Below are 10,007 nucleotides of genomic sequence, written 5' to 3' on the forward strand. Positions count from 1 at the left end.
AATTCTTAACTAGTAGGTGTTATTATTTTCTTAAAAGTGATTCAGCAGACAACAATCACACTCTTCGCTCCTCCGCCCCCCCCCCCCCCGCGGGAGCAAGTTGCCTGCTTGAATAATTCACACATTGGTATTGGTAGTACAGATAATATCAACAAAAAAGCACACTTCTTAATCAAATCTTAGCACATGATTTTTTTTAAAATTTATACAGATAAAATTTTAAAATTTTGGTAACCGTCATCAATAGTAAGCGAAAAAGACACTAAAATATTCTCAAAAAAATGCTAAAGAACAAATGAAAGTGGCTAAATTTTAAAATCTCAAATATGACCTCTTGTACTATTTTGAAATTTTAAAATATTATAAAATAACAATATTACCCTTACTCAAAGTGGTTACTTTTATATAGCTATTAATTAACTACTTTAGTTTAACTATTAACTATTTTTGTTTTTAAAATTTTGGTGACTTCTTTTTATAACTATTGACTACACAAGAGTAATAAATAACTAAACAAAAATTAGTCACTAGATCTTCAATAATACTTAATGCATTTTTTGAGTTTTTAAAACAAAGTAGTCAATAGTGAAACTAAAATAATCAATAGCTAAATAAGAGTAGCCACCAAATTTTTAAAAATAAAAGTAGTCAATCGCAATACTAGAGTAATCAGTAGCTAAATAAAAGAGGTTATACGGGTTCTAAAAATAAATATAGTCAATAGCTAAAAAAAATAGTCAATACATAAAAAAGAATAGTCAACAGAACTCTGGCAGCTACCCACAAGGAGGTCACTGCTACTAAAAAGCTCTGGCGATTGGAAATCGGCTAAGAGTGCTAAGGCGGCAATATCGAGGAAAAAAAAATAGTGAAGAGCATTTGTGTAATTTTGTAAGATATGAAAATTTTAAAATAGTATAAGGGATTCGAGTGGGCATTTTGAAATTCACCTGCACTGATTTGTCGTTTAGTAATTTTCAGGGTGTTTTATTGTTTTTTTTCCTTAGTCGAAATCTTAAATGGAAATATTTAATTGGAGAATTGGAGCTAATAGATATAAACAAATAGGCTTAAATTTTGTCCTGTTACTAAAAGGTTCTGGTTAATATATGCTTAATTAAAACATGTTTGTACGAAATAACTATAATTATAAGATCGGATAAAACAATAATATTCATATTGTGATTTGTTGCTTGGAACTACAAGGGTTGATCACAGCATATAGACAGTCTTTGTAGCCTAACCTGATATGCTCGAGGAACGGCTTTAAAGTACTAGTACAGGGAAATAGAGGGGAGGGGAGGAGAAGAAAAATTTTACTAAGCTCTATTTAAAAAATCAGAGAAGTGGGATTTTGAAATTTTAATAAAGAAAAGAAGTAATATAAAAGAGTAATAAAAATTAATTAAAAGCTTTTAATCTCATTTTTTTAATTTTTCAAATTGAGCTTATTAAAATTTTTTCTTCCCTCCCATCCTCTCATTTTCCCTCTTACCAAAATAACCCTAAGTCTCAAGATTTGGCCTCTCCAAATGAATCATAAGTCACGCAAAATTTGAACTCGTGTTGGGAAACTTGAATATTAAATGGGCCTTTTTTTAGGACCTGTTTGGTTTGAAGGGAAGATAGGAGGAAGGGAATAATATTTTATAATATAAATTACATTATAAAGTTGGTTTTACATTTAGAACTAAATGACTATTATTTTGTTTGTTTTGCTAGAAAGGAGGAGAGAAAGGGACATCTAATGATCTCTCGTCTAGCTCAAGAGAGAGAGAGAGAAGGAGTAGTAATAATTAATTTACCACTTTATCCTTACTTAATAGTTTATATTTTATCTATAGCTTATGTAAATTAATTTACATCTTAATTCAAATTACATAATTTAATAAAAATTTAGTTTTCTCACGTTACTATATGTATTAAAAAATTGCTGCAGTGGCTTTTCATTCTAATTAATAAAATAATATATTTTGAATAATCAAATTAGCAAATTTTATTTGCTTAAAAAAACCGAATCTTTGTTCTCTTTTAGCTGTGATTTTCCTTCCACCTTTAATACATATTTTAATTAATAAAATAATCCATGTGTAAAAATTAATTAATTTTATAATAATATAATTTTTTATTGTAATCATATTTTCTATTTTAAATTAAGTTTTATTATAATATATTATTTATTTCAAGTTAATTTTATAATAATATATTTCATAGGTATTAATAAAATATCGCAAAAAAATATGAGGGTAAATTGGTCTAAAATTTAGTTCTACTCCAAAAAATCTCAACTTAGAAGGGAGCTAAAATGGGGTTAGAAAAAGGATTTCCTTCAAGGATTCTAGCCAAATGGGGGAAGGGGAGCATTTTTCGTCCATTCCCCTACCCTCTCTTCAAAACAAACAGACCATTACAATGTTTGCAATATTTCATTACTGCCCATGAAAAAAATAAACTCCTCCAGACAGAAGTGACAGATTAATTTAACATAGAAATAAAAAAATTTCTTGACATTATGCTCTCATAATTTTTGTGATATTCTATTCTTGAAATAAATTATTATATTGATTATAAATAAAAAAACATTATACCAATTTTTTTATGCAAATAACATGTTGGGATGAGAATGAATTTTAATAAACCATGCAATTTGAATGAAGGGGTAAATTAATTTATATAACATATAACCCATCCCCTCCCTTCCCCTCAAACCAAACACAGAGGGTGATGCTCATATCTTGCCACTAATTTAGATATGTTTGTCGAAGATGTTCTTGCTATGCCAAAATTTTTCTTGAATCAGTTTTAATACAAATAAGTGCATTTAATTTATGGTTATTATTTTTGGTTAATTCATGCATGCCTGATGCAATGCAGCACATCCGATTAAGGCAAATATAGTTATAGAAGAGAAAATATGACTTGTTGAATCAAGTAAAATATGGATCACTTACTAGTCATCAAGCGTTTGGATTGTTCAACTTTCTTGGTTCTCCCCTTTTAGCATGATATGGGTAATACTACGCAGCTAACATCGATCAAGTAGTAATCTCCTGAGTAAAAACGTCAACTTGACATTCTTTTCCTGTAAAACCCAGTGTCAAGCTAGCTAGCATCAAGCTCTTTGTATATAAATTCGGTGAGTAGAATCCCACAAAGGTAATTTAGCCACCTTTTAATTAACCCCACCTTCTATATATATGTATGTTATTTGTATATGTATATAAAAGGCCTTTCAACATCATATCTATCACAATTCACAAGAGGAATTAAATGAAAAGAGTGATGACTTGCGACTTTCTGATTCAATGGTATTCAATCTTTCACCCAAAAAAACTAAAGACGAGCATCTATTCACTTATAAAATCAAAATGTGAGCACCTGATTTCCTACAATATGAGAATTTTATTTTTATATTAACAAATCGAAATAGAAAACATTTCGGGTAGCCCTCCTCCTATTTTTGCACCTTTAATTTCCTACTTTGAATTTATTCAATAATAATATCGTAGTCGTCATTGTCACTTCCAAAGGTCATTAAAGTTGGAAAGAGTTGTTGTGGGGGTTAAGTTTGAATGTACGTACGTCCTTCTAGACTATGAAGTTACTTAGAAGTAACCTAGTTATTACTTAGATGTTTCTACCTTATTTTAGGTGCTGTAGAGTTGAAATTAGTAACCACTTGCATACTTTCAGTTCGACATAATTAGGAGGCAGTTAATCATAAATAACGTATACGAGTACTTTTGACACAAAATAAGAAGCCAAAATCACTTACCAGTGTTCAACCGCATTTCCATTATTTTACTCTTCTTTTCTCCATCAGTTACGAAGCGGCTTCAGGTTCTTAGAGTCTCCTGAGTTGAAGTCATGAACTTGACATTTCTTTGCATCAGCCAGTGCTATGATTGATTGCAGGATTCAGAATCATGCATGTAAACATATACATATGATTAAGCTAGCTACTTCAATATCGAATATTATAACAACTCACGAGAGAAATGATGTAAAAAGAAGTGACGGCTCATGCTTATATACTCAAAACATGGCCAGAAGAGAATCCCTGCCTATATGTTTAAGGGAACATAAAATGCCATAATTTTTTTTTTCGTTTGTTCAGTCTTTGTCCATTTTACCTTTTCCTTAATAAGCTGAAGCATTGAAGTAAAACTCTACTGAATCAAGTCATGAACTTGACATTTGTCTGCAAAAACCATTGCTTCACGGGAGGGATATATCAGAATATAAAGCTGCGTCAGCATCAAATAATTACACAAAGAACTCAAAAGAGAAATTAATTAGAAATCAGAAGACACCGTGATGACTTGTGCGTACCCACAGAACATGAGCAGAAGAGGAGCTAGCTTGCTTTCTCTGCAGGTGGTCTGAGTGTTGATTACGATGAAAGATTTCGATTTTTGGTGAACGTCTGAGCGAAGCAGCTCAAAAGAGAGTCTGCTCAGAAGATGAAGAGTATTGCAGAGTGAGAGGGGTCAAACTTTTCAATAACGGCGTCTGTTGATCTAACGCTCCTCGTTCTGACTTCAGAGCCTGCTTCAATTTTTTTTTTTCTCTTTGAAAAAATATACTTATACTCATGTTTGTTCATACTTGATACAATCATTTTGGGAACCATACGCTAAAAAAAATTTGAATTTGAAAATTTTCAATATGGTGCGCTAAATTTTCATAATTTCATCCAAAAAGAGATCACTTTAAAATCTTTTTTTTTAAAAAAAAAAAAATCACCCTCCCCGGTAGGAGGAATTTTTTGTGACAAACACCACTTGGATGCCAATAGATTAGATGACCATTGGCGGACTAATGTATCTTAACAAAATAATTTATAGGTTAAATATTAAGCCATGACGACAAGCTATATGCAACTTTTCCTTATCAATTCATTGCATCTCATTAGCTATTTACTTACGACTATAATAGTTTAGAAATTAACTACTTTTTCCAAATTTTAAACTTGTTAAAAATAACCGTCCAATATATGCTTGCCGTGTCTTGACCTCAACATCTTTGACCATGTTCTCTTTAATCGTAAAAATGTAACCATCAAATATAAGTAAATATTACCTCTGATCCTTAATATTAAACCCAATTGATTAATTTGAAGAGATTAAGGAAGTTGTCAAATTACTTGATTATACCATATGTTACATGATCTTTCTAAAATACTCATATATATTATTATATTATATATTAATTTATAAAAGTGACAAATTAGTTTGAAAAAATTAATAAATGTAAATATTTTAAGATATTTTATTAACCTTTTTAAACTCTCAAAACAAATTAATTGGGTCTTAAAAGGTAATATATAATGGTGTAGGGAGTATTAGCACGACCAATAAGCAGGAAGAGGGAGTAGATCGATGCGCATCACAAATTAGAAGAGTTGGTCATACTTAATATTGTCGAGAGGCTACATGTGGAGTTTGATGACGATACAAGGACACTTGTAGACAACCAAAATTGGCATTGTGTTCCTCAAGTGGCAATCAATACCATAAGCTACGAAAGATATGATTTGAGATTATATCTTGATGCGCATCATTCTATTTTTGTTTTTAATCATTTGAATTATATTAGATCCTTTTGACCTATTTAAATGTATGTTGTACTTTACCGCTCACATAGCTATAATGTCCCTCCATCTATCCTTGAAATGAAGAAGCATTAGCTACAGTAGAAATACACGCCCGAAAGATTTCAAATCAAGGCTCACCAATTTATACATTCAAGAAGAGAAAAAAAATGAGCGTCCATGTTCACAATACACAGTTTCAATCAAGAAACTTAGAGATAGTTATGAATTTCAAGTAAATTGTTTGATTGTTGCTTAGTTTAGAGACTTAATTAATTCGCTTTGATTTAATTCACCTCACCTGTTTAGTTCGTTTTATTTTATTTTCACAGAAATCAAGGGCTCAAAATGAAACGGTTCAATTTAGAAGCAGTAGAAGAAGTTTCAAAATCCTATGCTGGCATTGGCACTGGGGCTCAAGTTCATGAAGAAGTCAGATCTATAATTTTTAACACGGCAATTGGAGAGGAGGTGATCGTACACCCTAAGTTTGCAATTAATTTCAATTACAATAATATTGTGCCTTGCCTGGGTTTCTTTTATTTCTTTCACTCAGACTTCTCTTGTGCTCCAAATCAAATCACTGTAAATATAGCTATCTCTTGAATTTCTTTACTGGGAATTCCCATAACTAATGAGCTTCTCAAAATAAAACAAGAATCCGGTCAATTTAAGCATGCCGACATAGATCTTGGGCAGTGAGAGGTCACATGTCTTCGGAATCCATGGGAAGCTGAAAGTCCTCCCTTCCATTTGTTTGTAGAGATAAAATAAATAAATGTATTTAATATTTGGTTTTGGTGCTGTCATTTAGCTTCTTGTCTCCTTTCGTTCACGCTCCCTCCTCTTTCCCGCACTTGATTATCACATGCCTCTGGAGGGCACGTGAAAGTTCTTGTCTCCATCGTCTATAAATGTGTATATACTAATAACACAGATAAAACGAATCTACTAGTAGTATTTAATATTTGGTTTGGTATTGTCATTTAGCTTATTGTCTCCTTTTTTTTTTTTCGAATGAAAGATATTTTATTCAAATATATACAAAGGCAGTACAACAAAAACGGAGGAAACAAAAGAGAGCTAAATCCTACGAAGCTTCGTCCTGAACTCTCTAGCCTGCATGGTATGATGAGCTAAGGAGAAGACTTCGTTAACAAGACGGTGGCTTCGGATTGACTCATTACAGAATAAAATCCTGTTCCTTGCCTCCCAGAGTTTCCAACACAGGGTTCCAAAAACTGTGCACCAAAGATGATTCGGGGTTGTAGCTTTGAGGTTCCCCTGTAGCCAATCTTCGAATGGGATGTTAAAGAAACGGTGCTGGAAGGGTCCGGGAATAATTAGGTTCCAACAGCTTCTAGCCATATGACAATCTCTTAAGATGTGGTTTATGTCTTCCGTCGCTTCGCCACAAATCTCGCAGGTGTCATCCTGGGTCATGTGCCTTCTCATTCGAACCTGGTTAGTCAGTAGCTTGTTCTTAAGCACGAGCCATAGAAAGGTACGTATGCGCTGCGGACCTGGCCATTTCCATGCGAGTTTCCAGGTGGTGCTTGCCTCATCCCAATCATCTTGTTTAAGTAACCGGTACGCTGACCTTGTAGTAAAAGCACCCCTGCTATCCATATGCCAGAAGCATTTGTCTGGTTCAGCACTGGGTCTTGGTGGGTCAATATGCGCTATTTGCTGGATTATATCTGAAGGAAGTAGGTGCTTGAAAGCGTTCCAGTTCCAGTCCCCTCCTTCTGTGGTGAGGCTGGCGACGGTCTCTTTTTCCTTCTCATCATTAATGGGCGTGAAGGCTAGTCGCGCTAGAGGTCCAAGGTCTCCAAGCCAGTGATCTGTCCAAAAACGGGTTTCTTTACCATTGCCAATCTTCCATTTAATTCCCATATCTAGTTCCGTCCAGAGGTTTGAAAGGCTTTTCCAAAGGTACGAGGCGTTTGAAGTGGTGCGTCCTCTGTTTTTCTCCCACCCATATTTGGATCTTAAGATTTGAACCCAGTAAAGGTGTGGTTGTGTTCGAACTGCATGGGCTATTTTCATAAGGAAAGCAGAATTTTGACCCGTAAGATCGACTAATCCGCTGCCTCCGCATTCCTTTGGCTGGCACATGGTATTCCAGTTGACTAGACTGATGCTTCGCTGTTGCGCAGTAGAGCCCCAAACAAACTTTCTTATGTGACTCTGGATTCTTGCAATGGTTGATGCTGGGATGCGGGTTGTTTGCATTGTGAAGAAGGGAATTGTGGACAAGACTGACTGGGTCAAAGTCAACCTCCCCGCCAAAGAGAGGGTTCTCGCTTTCCATCCGGTCAGCTTTGCCTGTATTCTTTCCTCGATGTAGTGGTAGGTATCTTTAGTTACTCTGCCGTGGAGTAAAGGGACTCCTAGATATCTCCCCAGCTGGTCAGTTTTCTGAAATCCTAGTTTTCGACAAATTGAGATGGCATCTTGGGCTCGGACATTTTTTGAGAAAAATATTCTCGTTTTTGCTTCGTTGACTCTTTGTCCTGAAGCTTGGCAAAATTCCTCTAGCATTCGTTGGGTCAGATTGATTTGTTGCTCCGTTGTGCTGCCGAAGAGGATTAAGTCATCCGCGAAAAATAGGTGGGAGAGTGCAGGGCCATTTCTTCCCATTTTGATTGGTTTCCAATTTCTACTGCTAACTTCTTGATTGATTGCTTGGGATAGCCGTTCCATGCACAATACAAAGATATAGGGAGATAATGGATCTCCTTGCCTGACTCCGCGCTGGGGTAGGAAGGGTTCAGATGGCTTTCCATTCCAAAGTACTTGCATTGAGGCTGAGTTAATGCATTTCATGATGACTTGGGTTAAGTAATCTGGCAGGCCTGCATCTTGGAGAGTATTTGATATGAAATCCCATTTTAGGCGGTCGAAAGCTTTTTCGAGGTCGACTTTGATTGCCATCCATCCTTCTTTCCCTGTCTTTCTGCGCATTGAGTGAATTGCTTCTTGGGCGATAATAACGTTGTCTGTAATGCTTCTTCCCTGGATGAAGCTCGACTGGAAAGGCAGCGAGAGATGGGGCATTGCATGCTTGAGCCTGTTTGCGATGATTTTGGTGATGATCTTATATATCGTGGTGCACAAGCTGATGGGTCGGAATTCTCTCAAAGTCTGGGGGTTGTCAGTTTTCGGGATTAGAGAAATCAGGGTCTGGTTAAGTCTTGGATCTATTTCCCCTCCATCAAAGATAGCCTTTACTTCTTGGAAGATGGAATGTCCGACTGTCTCCCACTGTGATTGAAAGAAGAAGGCGTGGAGGCCATCTATGCCAGGAGATTTGAGGGGGTCCATGTCCCATAAAGCTTTCTTTGTCTCCATTAAAGAAATCGGAGAGGCAAGATAAGAACGCATTTGACTGCTTAGAGGTGGGAAGAGGCCTGAGTAAGTGTAGCTCACAGTGTCATTCCTTTCAATTGTGTAGAGCGACAGGAAGTAGTTTCTGGCCATGGAGCTTAGTTTATCTTGGTCTGCTTCCCAATTACCATTCTCTGCCTTGAGCATCATGATCCTCTTTCGCCGCCTGCGCGTTAGAGCTTTTGTATGATAAAAATGGGTGTTTCTATCCCCATCACTAATCCAAATGCTTCGGGACTTCTGGAGCCAGAGGGTTTCTTCCTGCAACAATATGTCTTCATACTCTGTCATCAATGCTCTCTCTGCATCAATAAGGTGGGTGGAGAGATGGTGACGCTCTAGCAGGCGTTGAACTTTGGATAGCTGGGCTCTGATGTTATTTTTTCTTCTTCCAATACTCCCAAAGACTTTTTCATTCCAAGTTTGGGCTGCAGTGACAAACCTATGAATATTGTCGGCAATGGTACTGGAGTTGGACCAATTGGTTGAAACTAGATTGTTAAAGGTTGGGTGCATGGTCCATGCTGCTAAAAAGCGGAAGACTTTAGTTTGTTGTCCTGCCGTGTGGGTCTTGATGAGAAGGGGTCTATGATCGCTTTGCATGCGAGGTAGGTGCATGACGAGAGCGTTGGGCCTATGAGTGACCCAATGTTTATTTGCCAGGGCTCTATCCAAGCGCACCAAGAGATTACCTCTTTTCCAAGTGAACTTAGGGCCGGAGAAACCCAAGTCTAACAGTCCCATATCGTGGATGAAGGAGTTGAAACCGTTTGAGGATGAGTACAGGCGGTGTGCTCCGCCTTTACGCTCATCAGGAGATTTCGTGGTGTTGAAGTCCCCAGCGAGTAGCCATTCCTCGGTTCCGTTCATCTGTATTTGTGATAAGTCTCTCCACAAACATTTCCGCAGTGTTGCATTTGGGCTTCCGTAAATAGCTGTGAATAAAAAAGGGGGGCTTCCCAAGTCATCAGAGACTCGTGAGTGAATGAATTGTTGGTGGTTGAGAAGAATCTCCACAGATATA

This window comes from Neltuma alba, unplaced genomic scaffold (genome assembly GCF_004799145.2).
Source record: "Neltuma alba isolate B1F8T4 unplaced genomic scaffold, ASM479914v2 tig00012014_pilon, whole genome shotgun sequence".
In the NCBI taxonomy this organism is placed as follows: Eukaryota; Viridiplantae; Streptophyta; class Magnoliopsida; order Fabales; family Fabaceae; genus Neltuma; species Neltuma alba.